Here is a 17,283-nt window from a genome sequence, read left to right as displayed (position 1 = left end):
TATTTTAATAAAAACTAATGATCCAACACAGTGAAATGCAGAAACAAGAGAAGAAGCAATTTTAAGTGCATAATTTTAGATTGATGATGCTTGAATTTATTGCTTAATCTGTTTCCCATGGAAGGTGCCTTACCTGTTCAATTAACTTTCCAGTGCAAGTTGTGCATCCAGCTATCTGCAAGTTCTGTAGATTAGCTTATCTAGAATTTCTTTGTGCTTTAGCGTTGTGGTCCACATCTGGTTTTCATTTGTTTGGAACTGCAGCTATTTGTCTCTAAATTTTTCTGCCAATAGGATATTTATAAAAATGAAAACACACTAAATGATAGCCCTCTTTAGAATTTACATAGAGCTTTATATCTTCAAAGTCAGTTCAACATAAGGCTTAATACATAGTGTCTTGATATCAGTGTGAGTCTTTCCACCATAAGTTTTGGATCAGAATAGTTCAGAGTCAGATTCTGATGCTGTTGCTTACCAGATTAGTCACTTTGTTTCATGAGTCAATAAAATTAGTTGAGTAAAATATTGCTTATTCTCAATAAAGGCATCAGAATCTTACTAAACAGAGACCCAGTCCCTGGTGGGGTGTGTGTGTACACACTGCTAGGTCTTATGATGTGATCATGGCCACGTAAAAAGTCAGGGTCGATGCCAGGATGAGAGTTTAGGAGTTTCTTATTTAAGGTCCCATGTTCTTTTCATTCAGATTTACTTTACTTTCTTGCTATGTGTAAGTTTAAAAATGTGTTGTGTTTTGTTTGTATCAGTAGACACTTGCTTTTACTGGTAAAGAATTTTTGACAAACTGTCAATATTTTGTATGGAAAGAGTTATGTGGCCTATGTGGAATGCTTTTGAAACAACACACGTTTTTCATTTGATCACAGTTTCATAATACTTCTTCTGTTTCCTCTGTCAGCTTCTGTTTTCAAGGTAACCATATCTCAAAAGTGTGGTATCATTTTGGTGGGTGAAATACTTTGGAAGCTTTTGAAATAAAAAACATACATAAATTTTCAACAGTAGGTTTCTTTAATGAGCAGAGAGAATCAGATCTCATAGTTTGCACACAGATAGGGCCAAATATTCTTCAATACCAGTTATTAAAAATACATTTCTGTTTGGTTGTGTGTTTTTTTGAAGAAGAGAAAAAAAACTTGCTAGTCACGTTATAGATGGAGACATCAGCATCACAACCACAGAGATAATAGTCATTTTGTTTTAATACCATTCACAAGAAGTTTTTTTTCCCTGGAGTATTATTTTTTTATTTTTTTTTTCTTTCTGAAAACACTTGGTCCACCATATCTGTCTACTGGTTATGTTTATATCTGCAAGAGTGTCTGGGCATATGGGTCTGTATATACGCAGAAAGAGACATAGAATCCTTATTTTCTGGCTACATAATAAACTGAAATGTGTGAAGTGTTTATACTCCCAAAGCAGACCTCATTGTGGTAAAATGCTATCTTTTTTATTTTAGGTGAGAACATTATTATTTCTCGCTGCTTACACTGATTTGGACTGTGATTCTTTCACCTCCTTCAAACAGCACCTCAGTCCGCAAAGAGCTGTGTACAATCTCCGTGGAGCTACTCTTGGAATAAGGTAATCTGCATAGGAGCAAGAGTGGCATCATTTGGTCTCCTTTACTTACGAGCGGCAACAGCAATTGAAAAAGATCTGATCAAATCATAAGTCAAAATGGGGAACATTTGCCTTTTCGGTTTCTATTTTATATCAGGCAGATATCAATCTGATACCAGATTTAAGTTCAGGCTGGAAATAGATGAGTTAGGATCTTGCCAGATCAGGCTTTTCTCACTGTACAGAACAGATAAAATATTCTAGGTAGGAAAATATGTTAAGGTGTGGGATGGGGAGCAAGAGAACTAGATAAAACCTGAACTCACTGAAGATACTAAAGTTTTTCTTTTGATTTTAATAAGTCCAGCATGTTACACTTGGATTTAATTCTTTTGTGGACTCTCTGAAATATCTGATGTGATTCAGCACAGCCAGTGCAGACATCTGTTTCCTGCCTCTGTCGTGCATAATTCTTTTTTCCCACGTAAGATTGGTGGGACAATAATCACTTTGGTGATTTGTTGGGGTCAGAAATTACACTCATGGTTTGCCACATAAGCAGATATAACACGGTATGAATACCAATGCGACCTGTGTCTGGACACTGATTTTCTCTCTGAAGTGAATCTTCTAGTTCACTTCTGCTCTCTGAGTTGCAGCCTTGGGTGTTGTTCTGCTAGGTCTTTTCTGCGGCTTCTCGTTTCTTTTATGCCCACCTTCTCCCCTCCATTTGCAGTGCTGTATAGCAAACAATAAAAACCTTGTGCACTTGGATCTCGAGCAAGTGAGTTCCTCTACCTCACCATTTACCTGTCCTTTACTACTGCACTGAAAGAGGAAAATCAAATCTTTTTTCTCACATCAATTTACTTGCAATTTAAGCTTCTCTACAAATTTCAACTTATGCAAAACTTTCACAGACTATCCTGTCTAAGAAACGTCAGACAATTTCTTTTTTTTGTGCAGGCAGATTCTGGCTCACTCAGTTGCTGAAGTTGTAAGTTGACAATATTGCTGGGCTGGTGCAGCACCATATCTCATATCTCACTAGCCATTATAAAAGTGTATTTTGAAGAGAAAATTACAGCTGACCAAAACTAAGGTGTTTTCTTACTGTTGGAGAGGAAATGTGTGTGCAGTACAAGTTTTTTGAACATGTATATCAAAAGGTGGATGAATGACAGGCTCACAAAGGCAGACGTACACACAAGAGATGGCTCTTATTTTCATGACTGTTGCAAGATGACATGCAATTTCTACAGAGAGAGTTACACCGTCCTGCTTTGCTGGAAATCAGTTCTTCCATCTATTCTCTTCAAAGTTTCCTCTTCAGTCTAAATACTGTAAGTCTGGAATGAGGGGGGTTTTGGACTATACAATACGGGCCTCTGGTATAAAAGAAGTAATTGCTATGCTTGTCATTTGTCTGATTTTTTTTTTTAAACTCTATTTTTAACAGTCGTATTTTATCCGGAAGTACTGGATTTGTATTTTTGGATCTGTTCGCGACTTTGGATATGACTCTGTGTATGACTTTGGATAAGTTTCTTAACAGCTTTGTGCCTCAGTTTGCTTCTCAGTAACAATCAATGTTATTTATTGCCATTCGTGGACATTTGCTGAGCTGCCATTGGGAAGTGCCCCTATAGAGCCCATTGCAGGTTTTAGAAGGTCTTAAGTCCTTCCAGCTGAGTGGAGAATTATTCCTTACTGCCACTAGAAATAAGGGAAGTCTCCCCTCTTACTGCATCTCAAGGACCTTCAGTGTCTTATTACCAAAGGAAAAATCCACAGCAAAACACAGAACTGAGCCCCAGTGTCTTGAATCCTAGTGCATTAACCAGACCGTAGCCTCTCCCTTCTCCACTTTTGTTTATTTTTGCAGCTGTGCTCTGAAATTTACTTGATTCTCATTGAATTGTTCATTTGAGTTACATCTTCATGCTGCGATCTCCCCCATGCCATCACTTCCTTTCCCCTTAAGAACTCAACAAGGACAGTCACTGGTAAAGACACGGCAATGCAGATACAGGTCAGTTACTTTGCTCACGTTTTGGCTTTTCTTGCTCTTTTGTGCTTTCCCTTCCACTCTGCCAATCATTCAGTCAACATTTTTATTGTGCTGTTTAGTCTTCCTTCAGTGAATAACTTCACTATCTGCTGGGGTCCTAATAATTCACTGTTTTTTTATTTTAATGAAAAAGCCCTATTCTCTTGATATCAGGCCTCCCAGAGCTGGGAGCATGCAGGCCCCTTCTCATCTGCTTGTTCTCTGAAACCCATATTCCGCAGGGATTCTGTGATCTATTATTCTTCCCCCTCTGCTGCCACAGCCGGTCTTGAAAGGAGGCCACTTGAAAAGAGAGCACAGCAGCAATGTGGCTTATGAATTCCTGGCACATTGCTTTACCTTGAAGGATATATTAAACAATAAGAGTTTTTTAAACAAAGACCTCCGGTAACCTCACCACAGGCACTGACTCTGCTGATATATTATTAATTTTAGACACTAGCTTGAAATTATCTGACTGAAATACTGCTTGTCTGCTCTTAATACTTGGTCATAAAAAAGATATTACCTCTTTCAGAAATGCTACCTTTCTTTTGACTGTTTAAAGAGTATAAACTTGGGTTTCTCTAAGTGATAGTAGCCCAAGATTCAGCACAGGAAACAAACCCTCTCATTAAAGCCCACAGTAACACGCGTGAGAAGAAAAAGTACTATCCAAAATTAAAAATGGTTAAATATGAAGAGTCACATGGTTGGTAAACAGTAAACATATTTCTCTTTTCACACTAAACATGTAGATAAGCTACTTTGTCTTAAACTTTCTTCAGACTCTTACACAGAACTGCTGTGTTTGTTTAGATTCTTATTTATATTTATTGTCCAAAGGCAGTAAACATTCATCATTTGTCTCCTAGGGATTGTGCCAGACACTTACAGTAAGAGAAATGTTTTTGGATAATAACCGTAAGATGCTGCATGTAATTATAAGGTGGAATTCTAAAAACGTTTGGCTTTGTCCAAACCATGCTCCCAGAATACGTGGGGGGTTTTTTTTGAAATTTGAATATTCTCAGTTCCTGTGTTCAAGGGTCACGACCCCTTCCAGCCACCGTCATCAGGAGTGGGTCTGGACTCCCAGTTCTGTCCCCAGCTAACCCTGGGGGGAGAAGGGACAGTTGCAACTTCAGCCCTTACAACCAAGGCTGGGCTGGCGGAGATGGGGATGAAGGGCTGGAGGTCCCTGGGAGCTGCAGAGTCCCTCTGGTTATAGACTGAGAAATAAAAGGTGCTTAACATAGTCAGCCTCATTTAAAGGTGTTTTTCATGGCTGTGGATGGTGGCTGGCTTTTTTTTTTTTTTCCCCCCCGACTGAGAGGCAGAAATTGCTCAGCAGCTTGTGCTTTTCAGAACCTAGGGAGGAAGGACTGCTTGCACTTTGCCTTCAGAGACCAAATTGCTCAGCAATTTGAGGAGAAACCCAGGCAACAACTCAGGAAGAAGTAAGGCAGTATGCACTCTTTAAAAGCCCACATGACTGGGGTTGAAACCTTTCCTTTTTAACTACTGTGCTTGGTAGCTGGTGTGGGGAGGAGAGAATGGGAAGTGGTATGTGGGCACACGAGGGTGAAGTCCCATAGGAAAGGCCACAAGATTATTTTCGCCCTTGGATATATTTTGTAACACTTCTAGCTTACAAATAAGCTCCAGACTTGCAGTCTTTGCTTCGTGGTGGGGGGAGGAGGGATGGGAGGGCTTGCAATTACACACAATTATGATATATGCCATAACACAGCTTTTTAAATTGAAATAACCCCATAGCCGCAATAGTTTGATCAGCGGAGTTTATGATCAATGTTAATAATCCCTTCCATAAACAGCCAAGTAAGGCTGAATTTCACTGAGTTAGCCTTTGCACATGACTTCGGGGGCAGGCTGGTCTGTGTCTGTTGTATCTGGGTGTAATTTTTGATGCTTTTTCCTGAGCATGACCATACTAAACTACTGCCTTTCCAAAAGGTCTTCTGGATGATAGCATTGATATTACTTTAGGAGATAAAATGCTCATTATTGTTAAAATACAAATTGCAAAAATACTTCTAGCATGATGAATGGGACTCAAGAAAACAGGCTGTACTTCAGGGCAACTTTAGTTGCCCTGGATTTTGGGAAGCAGACCAGGACCCTCTCCTGAATATGTTTAGACAAAAAATTCCTACAGCTGTGCCACTGGAGCCACATCACAAGATTATAATCCTATCTGTGATATTGTTGTGTCTTTATTTTGCCCATTAGATGGAAGGTAAGTTATTTCCTTCCTTTGATGTATTGATAAATATACCGTTAAACATCCAACAGGTTTCTGAATTTCCTTTCTATTAGGGAGTATCGGAGACTTCCTTCATGGTGTAGAGCTGCTGCTAGCTCAAGGTTCCCTGTTCCTCTGCAGCCTTGAATTGCAACTTACCCTATTGTGAGTAGAGGAATGTCATCATTCCTCCATTCTCATGGGGTAGTAGGCATGGTCTGATCTCTTAATGGGTTTATGCTGCAGTTACCAAAAGGATGTGTATGCCTATCTGCACGCAGAATTAAGGAAGAGTTGTGCAACTTGCATTCATAGTGCAGAGTATAGAACCAAACTTTCCCAGAGTTCAGTTGTATCCCAGGCCCGTCTTAGTCTTAGATGTTGCTGCTTCACTGCAGTCATTAAACACCTATCTTTGCCTGCTGAATAGGCTCTTAAGTTTCACATTTACAGTGTGGTAATTATCTTAATCATATTACAGTATAGAAGAAACTTCAGTGAGGAAAATAAAACCATACTGCTCTTGTTGGGCAAACTTTATTTCCTTTAATGTTCTGTGTTTGTGTCTTATTGCTTGGACCTCTCCCACTAATAAGCTTTTAATGACTGTTCCCACTGATATCATAGCAGCAGATTCTTTGCATGCTGTCTTTGTTTCCTGGAATAAAATCAATTAAGCTCCTTGTCTCTCTGACCCCATCTTGTATTAAGGCTTAGCACAACAATTAGGAGCACATTATGGTGTTCATTTTTTTATAATTTTGGTTCTGCAGACATTGCAGCAACTCAGGTGTCAGTGCAAAGATTAACTTTGATGCAACACAATGTAGTATGCATATTAGAAATCTTCAGTGATCTAATTACTATACTTATTCACTTTTGCAAAAGTGATTTAATGAGCCTATGACACTTTTCAAGAGCCTTCTTGATTTTTTTTGGTGAGTATTCCAATGGACAAAGTTATAAACTTGCAGAAGGCCATTTTGAAGAGTTTCACAGACTTAAAAAGTAGAGCTGTTGGAAAGATGCTTCTAGAATGCAATGTAATATTTCAACAAGCAATAAAACTTTTGTTGCTTGTTGAAATATTTTGTTTCCAAATTAACTTAAGGAAAGTTGAGCATTTCAAATGGAAGTTACTCAAATATGAGTTTTTGCAGAAAGCTGGGGGAGGGTTCTGCCAAAACTGCTTCAACTTGCTTTTGACCAGCTTTAGAGAAAATGTTCTTCAGTTACTATAGCTAATGGCGTGATCACTTCGTTGCTGTAGAGAAAATCAGCGCTCCCCTTTGCATTCTTTTTTAAAATTCCTTTTAACTTTAAGCAGGTTGTGGGACCTAATTGATCAGCTCCTGCAATCTTTTGCTGCTAATTGGCTATATGTCAGATGATAAAGGGGATAATATCAGTTCCCTTCATTTCACAGGAAACACTTTGTACTAGATATTTCCTTTTCTCATCAAATGCAGCACATGTGGTTCTTTTGTAATAAGTCCTGTGAGCAACCTGGAGAAGAAAAAGGGTAAAAGAGCATCTGAATTTAGTTTGTTCACTTGCGATACAGAAAAGTAGTCCTGTCCTACAACTGTCAAGATTTAATTAAAAAATGAAAAGAACGGAAACAAATTGAATTGCAAACTTGGTCATGTTATCATCAATTCTGCCTTGGCAGTTTCTAGAATATTGAATAAATTGCTGTACTTGCTGTGATAGCCTCTGTTGAAAACTTCGGTGACATTTCACTTTGAAAAAGGAATTCATTGTTCCACCCAAATGTGATGTTCTGAAAGTCAAATTTCCCTTTCATGTCTGCAAGCAAAATTTTCAAAGAATTTTTTTTTAATAATTGGACAGAGCTATTCATAGGAGTTCATTTTCTTCAGAAAACTCTGGCTTTGTTTATGACTGGAATATGGCTTGTAAAAATGAACAACAAAATCTCTGGATTACAGGCACGTCTTGCCTCATTTCCTGTGAGAAAACTGAAGGCTAGATTTAGTTTTTTTGGTTTGCCATGGTGAAGGGCAGCACTTTTCTTAAACCATATAGGGACCATGCCCAGGACAGAATCATGAATCAGAGTCACCTTCTCCCACCTTTGCCTCTACCGTCACTGCTTTCCCTACCTGCACCAGTCTGACACAACTCATTGATCCTGCTGTACTTTCTAGAACCGGTGGGTCATTACCATGAGAAACAGATGGCAAGAGGACACCAGTCAGTATTAGTCCATCACTTCCCAGACCCTGTTTTCAAACACAAGGAGACCAGTGATCCAACCCCTAGCCCCAGTGTAGGTAGCAATGGCAGAAGAATGGGGACATATCTGATAACTGTGGGTAAAGGACGGTAAAATACTTTATATAGGGCTGTGTTCCTCTTCCAGAGAGCTGAAACATGAAAACGTTGTCTTTCAAAGGGAAAAAGTCATCTCCGTGAATGTTGTCTGAGACTGACAGCTGTGCTTCTGCACACCAAGCAGTGGCTCTTTTCCAGTTTGGATTATGGAGTGATTATCATACAGCCTGGTCTTAAAAGATTTCTGAAACAGAAACTGACAACAGACCTACAAAGTGTCCGAATCTCTAGTATTTGTAGAAACGTTGTTTGGTTGTACTCAAGAGCAAGCAGAGATGGACATGAAGTCTCTTATCCGAATCCTGAACATCTCTTGGGAGACTGTGAAAATAAGGGAACTATGAAAATCATTTGATCAAATCTTTCCCCAATTAGTATTTTGTTGCATTGGTGGTCTTCTGCGCAGAACCTATATGAAAGGAGCTAAAAAATACGTAAGTGACAGGATCACGCTTTACTGCATTATCACTGACTGTGACATATTGGCTAAATGCTATATTGGCCGGTCTAGGCACTGGCTATCTGGGATGCAGTTTATAAAAGTACAGAGCTTTTCTATTTGGGTAGGCAACATTTCTTCAAGGAAAGAAAGAAATGCTTTTGTTGAAAGTGATTTTGGGGATGAGGGAAGAGTTTTCTGACTGGCTTCCTTTTTCATATGCTTTCGTAGCTCACTGAATCGGAGAAGATGCAGCCTGGTCCCAGGTTGGGTACTTAAGTAGACAGCTGCCTGCCTTCTCAAACAGCTTGCCCAGAGTCAAGTTCTCATTATTTCTAAACAGGTATCTGAAAAGCCACCTTGCTTAGGCTCTGACACACGCTGTGATTATGAGATGGAACAAAGAAACAACCCAGTGTTTTAAAGAGGAATTGGGTTGTGATTATTCTGTTGATGCTAAAACTTGCTTTGATACAATAACATCCCACATTACAGCTACTAAAATTCTTACAGGGCCTTACGGTCTCCTAAGCAACTGCACTCTCTGCTAACAGGAAGAGATTTTCTGCTCTAGAGAGGTGCAGGAAGAGCCTTTGTCTCTGCTGGTGGCTACAGCAGCTGAAAAGAGAGTAAAGAAAATTAATATTTATATTTTAATAGTATTTAATATAGAGGATCTAGTGATGGTAAATACCTGAAAATTGAAAACAAGGAAAGATAAAGTAATTTTGTGGCTGCAACAAAAGTGTTATTTTAACAATTGTAGACTTGAGCATACAGCTGGAAAAGAGTAGTTTGTGACTTGCAACATCAAGGATATCTCAACAGTTCATGGTGTTCAAGAACTGGTGGAGCAACGCTCAGAAGATCCTGCTATGCCAGTATAGAAGAGTTGATGGAATGACCTGTAATTCATTTTGCATCCTCCCATGATATTCAAATCCTGATTATTCTTCCATAGGTGATGACACCATTGATATAAATGGAACTTTCTTGGCAAACTCCACCTAGTATAAACCTTTTCTTCTGTCTTATTTATTCTGTATATTTCTGCCTTCCTACCTCCACTCACATCACAAGGCCATCAAAGAAATTAGATCACTTGTTATCCTGTGGCAATTCACAACTCTATGCAAGGTTTCTCTATACAGCATAAATCTTTTTGTTTTCCTTAATTAACCTTAAATATTTTAAGTCTGGTTATTTCTTAAGTCCCGTGAAATGAAGTGACAACTGTAACTGTGCTATTCTGAATTTTGATCGTTATATTTCTCTAAAAATAAAAGCTCAATATGAGATTCATTTAGAACTGTGCACCTGGGGAACCTCTGATTACTGCTTATTCAAGACTATTAAAATATCACAGTGATTATGTCTCTTTCTAGCTCCTTGCACTGAGGGAGAATTTCTGCTCCTTGAGGACTGGAAAGCAGTAAGTGTGCTTACTCTGGTGCCACAGCACAGACCTGGGTTACTTAGGAGGGTGGTGTGTCTTAAGCAGCGAGACAGATCCAAAATCACAAAGTTCCTTTATGAAGCATTTCAGGTTGTGAACTCTTCCTTCTCCTGAGAAAGAAACAATTTGGTCATCAGAGCAACTCTAGCAGCAGGGAGGGAGCTGGTTTTGTTAAGAAGAGACACTTTTGCTGATGCAGGAGCTTTTACCTGTGGCATAATTTCAAGGCTTGGCCTCACTACCCATCCCAACATCACAGTGTTCAAAGAAATTTGTTCTCCTGCAGGACTTTTTACCAGTCTTTCTGGAGCTCTCTGTTACAAGGTTTTCTGCAAATCCACTGAATGTGTTGTCCATTCCATGAAAATGCCAATGTATATTTGTGCCTTGAAGCACTCGTCTTCTGAGTTGTTCTTCTCTCTTATTCAGTAGCAATATGAAGCCAGAAGGATCAGCACCAGTTTTATATATACTAGCCGCAAGTGAAAGCTAGGGCAATAAATAAATGTTTGTTGTCTTGTTTTCAGTAAGACTAAAACCATGCTTATATACTAAAATAGCAGCTATCGTATGATTGTGGCTGAAGAAAGGCAAGAATACATGTTGGGACCAGATGCAAAGAAGCAGTTCAGAGGAAAATAAAACAGTCCAGAGGAAAACTAGGCATTCAGAGAGGAACTGTGTGTTGTAACACTTCGTGCGTCTGTCAGACGTTGAAATGAATTCAAGTTCACACTATACTGGATTCTTACTTGGTGGAAGTTTTTTTGGCTTCAGTTAATACTCAGCGTTTAGTATTTGGCCCTTACAACTTAACCTCTCTTAATACAGCTTAAAAACTTAAGGAAGTCCAAGGTGTTGCCATTTTCACATATATGTACCATAACAGCAACGGAAAAATAATTATTTATTAAAGTCCCTTTTCCCTCCCTTATTTAGGCACTACAGAGAGTTAGAAAAACTATTAAAATGCAATAAAATTCAAGCAGAAAAATAAACTAAAGAGCTGGAACGTAATTATCTCTTCCTGCAAATGATGCACAAGCAGCATGTAAAGCTACCAAATAAATGATACGAGTCATTTGATAGTGTATTAGGACACTGAGGAAATTTAGATGCAGGACCAAATTACACCCTGATGAAATACCACTGACATTAATGAAGTTGAACTCAAAAAGAATTTGTCATGTGTAGTAGTCCTAATATTCTGTAGGTTGTAGCCTGTATTTTTAACCTGCCTTAGCTAAATATTAGGAACACATATACTTTGTACTTCAAGACTAACAAATCTGATTTTTGAAAAGCCATTGGTTAAAATGGCTTTTCACGCACATGTACCCGCACACCTAAACAAACAAAACCATAGTTCTGGTCTAATTACTACTGATGTTGCCAACCTTGCTGTTGCTGTTGGTAGGAGAATAATTGTGTTAGAGGTTTCCATCATTTCTCTGGAAATATTTTTCTCTTTCCACTGACTGCTCACCTTTTCAGCCTAAATATTTATTGGTTTCAGTATTGTGATGATTTATTTCTATTTGTTTTTAATTTCCTTGTGCAGTATTTCAAATGGTACCACAAGCTATGAATGGCCTGGTGTTAAATTATGTAGAGGTGCCACATTGCTCTTGAATGCATGTTTTTGATGAGGTTATTAAAACTCTGACAATACAAATTACCATAGCAACAAAAAACATAAATTCACAGCCTATTCGAACCTCTGGAGTATGAAAATATTTTAGAGCACTCAAACACTTTGCAGCATAGCAGAGCTCATGTGGCTTGGCTTGCAGTTCTTCACTGTGTCCTGAAATATGTCAGTATTCATTGGTCCTCGATCTCTCACACAGGCAAGAAGTTGCGCTTTGTTTCTTTTTTTTTAATGTAAAGTATTTGATCCAGCTCAGTTTCTTGCTGATGACTTCCTCTGTGACCTTCAGGTGATAATTTGAGTATAGTACGTACACAAATAAAGAAAGAAATAAATTTCTGAGCAGGATTGTCTCCGATGGCGATAGTAGAGTGGGGCTGTAGTTTTGATTACTATCTAAGGGCTATCACAATAACTTCTCATTTTTTTTTTAATGTTTTAAGAACTCTGTTTTTGGAGTAGGCTTTGTTGTGCAAGATGCTGTAAAAATGCTGTAAATCCTTATTTTATAAAAAGGTATTAGTTTGCAGGTCTCAACAGTGTGCTGGAATCCAGGAATTTTTGCTTTACAGTAATGGAAAAGTTGAAGGTAGAACTAGGGTTAGGAGAACTGCTTCCATTTTCCCCAAGATATTTCATAGCGGTTATTTCACTACTAATCAGCATTTGGTGATTGTAGCTAATTCCATTGGCACCTATCTTTTATGTGCTGTAATGTGAAGAGTGAAGTTAAAAAGCCACCTTTTCTCTCCAAGTTCAGATTGGCCTTGATATATATTTAAAATTATTGTGCAATTCAGAATGGTTTGGTTGGGCAAGATAACGTATGTATCTGTAGGAGGCAGACTGAGAAAAGAACATGAGTTCCTAGGTTTTTGATACCTTTCTGGTTGTTGATGCCAGTAATTTCACTCATAGAAGTAAGAAGTGATTTGAACTAAATTCTTATAAGGAAAGGAAAGCAGTGGGCATTATTTCATGCCTCTGTGTTTTATAGGTCAGTTTTGTATTCCAAGGTTTATGGGGACATTAGATAGTGACCATGTGGTCTATTAAGGTAACCCTACTGTTCCTATCTAATGTTTCTGTTGTGAAATCACACTACATCTGGTAAATTTAATCTGGAAATATGCCCTTATTTTCCCAAGACCTCTTTTTCTGTACTGATGTTTAATACTACAGCCTATATAATCTGCCTGGCAACGTGATTCTTTTTTTCATTGAAACACTGTATACTTACCACTGCCTGTGTTTGCATACTTGGATATACCATCCAGGTTTCCTGCCTTTTATAAATGAACGCTCTTGTCCCTTTACAGACAAGGACATTAAAGCTATCAGCAGGTAATGAGTTTTGCCTCAAGATTGTTCGCTGGCTAAAATGTACAATGTGAATATACTTTATGGTTTGATTTAGTGAAATATATAGTGCAAACAGTAATGTATTACGATTCTTCTGGTTCAATCATAAACAAGCAAATAAGAATCAGGATTCAACAGTAAAGTACATTATTTAGAACCCGCATAATCTGTTTTTATCCCTGAATCTAAATATAGCTCACATAATCAGATCTATTTTATGGAAAGAAAGTGTTAATTTTAAACAATTTATACCATTTTAAAATTTTAAGTAGTTTTAAACTGTTTATTGCTTTATTAATAGACTGTAATTCAATATTGGAACAAATAGCATTCCTAATCTGCAGAAGCTATGACATGGAAGATTCTGTTTTACAGCTCGTTTGCTTTATTCCTGTGTCTAAATATCAGCAAATAACAGAATAAGTCTCTACCCATTGAAGACTGAAGGAAAAACCTCCTGAGAGGAGATCTATATGTAGTTAGAACTAGCGATGTGTTTTACAATTATAATAGTTACAAAACTTTCAAATTCCTATTTTCTCAACACTTCTACCTTTCAGTGCAAAATTGGCACAATTTTCCTAAGTAAATAAAGTCATTCTTATCATAGCTAGAGTTCAGCCACAAGATACTCTATTTAATCATTAGTAAAGGATCAAACTTACTCTATTTTTTATTTCATCCGCAAGTGAGAAAGCAATGGCGTGTTCCATTTCCTTTGCTGGCATTAGCTCGCAGGAACCGCCAAAAACCTAACCTCTTCTGCAATACCATGGGAGAAAGAGTGAGTTTTAAGCAAAAATTCCAGTTGTCTTATGAGCAACACTAAAAAGAAGAATTCTGTTAGTGCCAGACTTGTCATAAGCAGTTGTGACAATGCATGAATTGCTGTTATTTCTTCTCCTGTATCAAAGAACTGAAGCATTACCCTAGCAAAGCAACCAAAATTCTACACTAAGGGTTTCCAAAGAACTGAAATGAACTCTGCAGTGGTTGTAAAGACTGGAAGGTAGAAAACATAAAGCCACAACAAGGATTTTTTTTCTTTTAAAAAGGGTCTAGGAGAAACTTGAGAAACTACAGACCAGCAAGTCTGACATTTGTCCTGGACAAAATGGTAGAAAACTATAATAAATGGAATTGATAGACACCTAGATAAATATACTGGAGAAGAGATAACATTGTTTTTGTAGAAGGAAGCCATATTTCACAAATCCATTAGAGTTCTTTGATGGAATCAATAAATATGAGGAAACGGGTAATCTGGTTTGTGCTGCATTAGATGGATTTCCAAAAAACTTTCAAATAAGATTCATCAGCAAAACTTTTGAAAGTAACTGAGCTGTCATGGGCTAAGAGGAAGGCTCTTCCTGTGGACTAGCTGCTTTAAGAAGTAGGAAACAAAGGGTAAATGTCCAGTTTTCATAACAGAGAGAGATTATCACTGGGTCCTCACAGCAACGTGTTGCAAATTGGACTAGAAGTGGTTGAACAGCAAGTTGAACAATTTTTTCTGACTGAAATATAGCTCCCCAAGGAGGACAGTATTTTGAAGTAAGGAGCATAATAGTGGCATAATTTAAATTGTTAACAGAGTAATTATCCAGAGTTGTGACTACTCAAGGGGGTTATATTGGAAAGCCACAGAGAAATGGCTAACACCAAAGGAGCTATCAACTGTTTCAGTCAAGCCTGAAAACCATGGACCACTGCAGCGTGGTAAATCAGATTCTTTACCAGCTCTGTGGGTTGGGGTTTTTTTTCTTTCTTTCTTTTTTTAATCGCTGTTCCTCTTTTAGTGTTATTATCCCTACTTTGAGCAGCGTTGGAGCAGGTAACCTCCGTCGATTCCTTCCACCCTAAATTATGCTACGATTCTGTGGTTAAGGAGGCTGTATGGAGAGAAGCGGGGCTTAACAGGATTGCAGCACTGGTGCCAAAGCAGGCCTCATAACACCAGTCTTTCATCAGTTTTTAAAAATTAAGTGCTTTTTCTGTCAACCTTAAAGAATATATATATATATATCAGTTTTTCTTCAGCTGAGTGGCCATATTGAAGTCTGTCAATGTCTACAACAACTAACTGACTGCAGAATGGAAAAACTTTCAAAGGGAAAAAATTGGTCTTTAGCCTATGAAGTTATTTCAATATCGTGTGTAGATACTGGGAAGTGCTGCTTGTCCCTCCAATCTCATTTTCATTCTGGTGCAAGGAGTGAAATGATCATAAATTCTGAATCAAGTTCATAGAACCGTCTCTGAATTTAATCCCTATCCAGACAGTAAAGGTGACTCTCTAAGGGAGTTTCCTCTTTCTTTTATTTTGGATAGGAATACTCAGAAAAGGTTTATCCAAGGGCCTGCGTTGTGGGAAAAGGTGGCAGCTGACTAAAGGGATCATCAGAGTGAGACCTGATGGTGGAAACAGAGGTTAAAAGGAATATGATGGGACTAGATCTGCAAGGAGAATCATTTCAGAGAATTATTTGACATCACAAAGCACTTTATTTTCTTTCCCCCACAGTAAACTTGAATGATCTTAATGACAGAAAATGAGATCCAGCAGGTGTAAACTACAGCAGTTAAATATTCATGAGTGAAAGTAGAAGCAGGAACTGAATTTAAGTACAGGGGTCAGTACGGGGTAAGATTCTTCAGGGCACTGAAGCAAAATAGCTTCAGCTCAGACTGCGCTGAAGACAGTGATGAAAAGACAGCTTGAAAGAAAATGGTAATGGTCAAAGTCAGCTTATAGGTAAAACTATGAGGAAGAGACAGATTGAAAAATGCTCTTGAAATGTGGCTGAACCATTTCCAGGGATGCAAAATTTTGTGCCAGAGACTTCAACTGGAATAGAATTCAGATGAGATATGAAGACATGGAGGGGCTGAGTTCTGACCTTCTGCACATTTCCCAAGATACTTGGTCACTATTGATAAACCCGCAACCTTTCTTGCAAGTAACTGTCCTGAAACAGATAAATTAATAAAAATTCTGAGGCGTGGTTCTTCTCCCTGATTTTCTTCTAGGGAATGTCACTAGAAGAGGAAAGCAATCCAGTGCTAAACCAGTGAGACTGAACATTAAAAGTAAGAAAAATAACCTGGAGAATTCAAACTGAGAACGGGCTTTGTGGCATGATTTGAAGAAACACTTGATTTCCTGATAGCAGAACAGGACTGATTCCACTGAAGTCTCAAATAATATCTTTGTGTGTCAGGACAATTTGATGATGCCTTCTACCAAGTAGCTGTTCCAAATATTGCCTGCAAAAGTCAGGATGTCAGGCGTTGCCAAAGACTTAATACCTTTAGAATAGCAAAAGTTCATGTAATGTGGCCTAGCAGTGCTTTGTAAAACTGCTGTTCAGTACACAGTAAATCCAGAAGGGGTTCTTGCACCAAACATATTGCGGCAGCATGCATTTCTGTGCCACTGTGTATTTGAAGAGCATGGGTTAAAAAAAATGAATTAAAAAAAATCTCCATCAAGTTGACTGAGGATCTAAGCTGGGTGTGTGTCAAGGAAATAAACACAATTGCTTTCAGTTATAAGACGCATCACCATCTAGTAATATCTAGATTTAAATAAAACATGGCATAGATGCCCTTTACAGCACAGCTTTTTATTTTTTATGGATTGTGAGTCTAGCCCTTCATATCCTGTAGCAGCTGTCAAATGTGTTCATCCAGTTCTCTTATTGGTATCCAGCACCACACCCTGTCTCATCCTCCCCAAAATCATTGCATAAGCAATATGGAATATTCCAGCCCCTTCATGTTTAACTTGCAAAGGAATCATTAGTGCATCTCTGGATATAAGTCTGTAATTCAAATCTTTTCTTCCTTTTTGGGTGTATCTGACAAAAGCAGCACAGCTTAAGTTTTGAAATGCTGAAGTTAGATCTTCTAAGCCAGGCAAGCTATCAGGAGGGGGGCTTCTCTCTGCTCTTGGAACTGATCAGGATGGAGTTCCTGATGACCTTCAGAAGGTTTTAGGAATCAGGACTTTTTCATGTTATCTACAAGTGCGCAAACTTCTAACCTTCCCCTTCCACAAACTTTTAGCTAACAACCCTCAATACGCTACAGTCTTGGGAAACTTGGCCGC

The 17,283-nt window shown here is 38.3% G+C and overlaps 1 protein-coding gene across 3 annotated transcripts in view; it reads left to right on the top strand.

Annotated features, from left to right (window-relative positions):
• LOC148056077 (uncharacterized) overlaps positions 1–17,283 on the top strand; it is a 174,375-nt gene that overhangs the window by 6,994 nt on the left and 150,098 nt on the right. For all 3 annotated transcript variants that reach the window (XR_015704042.1, XR_015704040.1, XR_015704041.1), the window contains exon 3: positions 1,487–1,611. The gene's annotated coding sequence lies outside the window, so the exon portion shown is untranslated. The remainder of the gene's footprint in view (positions 1–1,486; positions 1,612–17,283) is intronic.

This window comes from Nipponia nippon, unplaced genomic scaffold, assembly GCF_047370975.1.
Source record: "Nipponia nippon isolate SJK-2023a ecotype South Korea unplaced genomic scaffold, ASM4737097v1 scaffold_18, whole genome shotgun sequence".
In the NCBI taxonomy this organism is placed as follows: Eukaryota; Metazoa; Chordata; class Aves; order Pelecaniformes; family Threskiornithidae; genus Nipponia; species Nipponia nippon.
The sequence above is the reverse complement of the archived record's forward strand: the minus strand, read 5'-3'. Positions and strand labels throughout refer to the sequence as shown.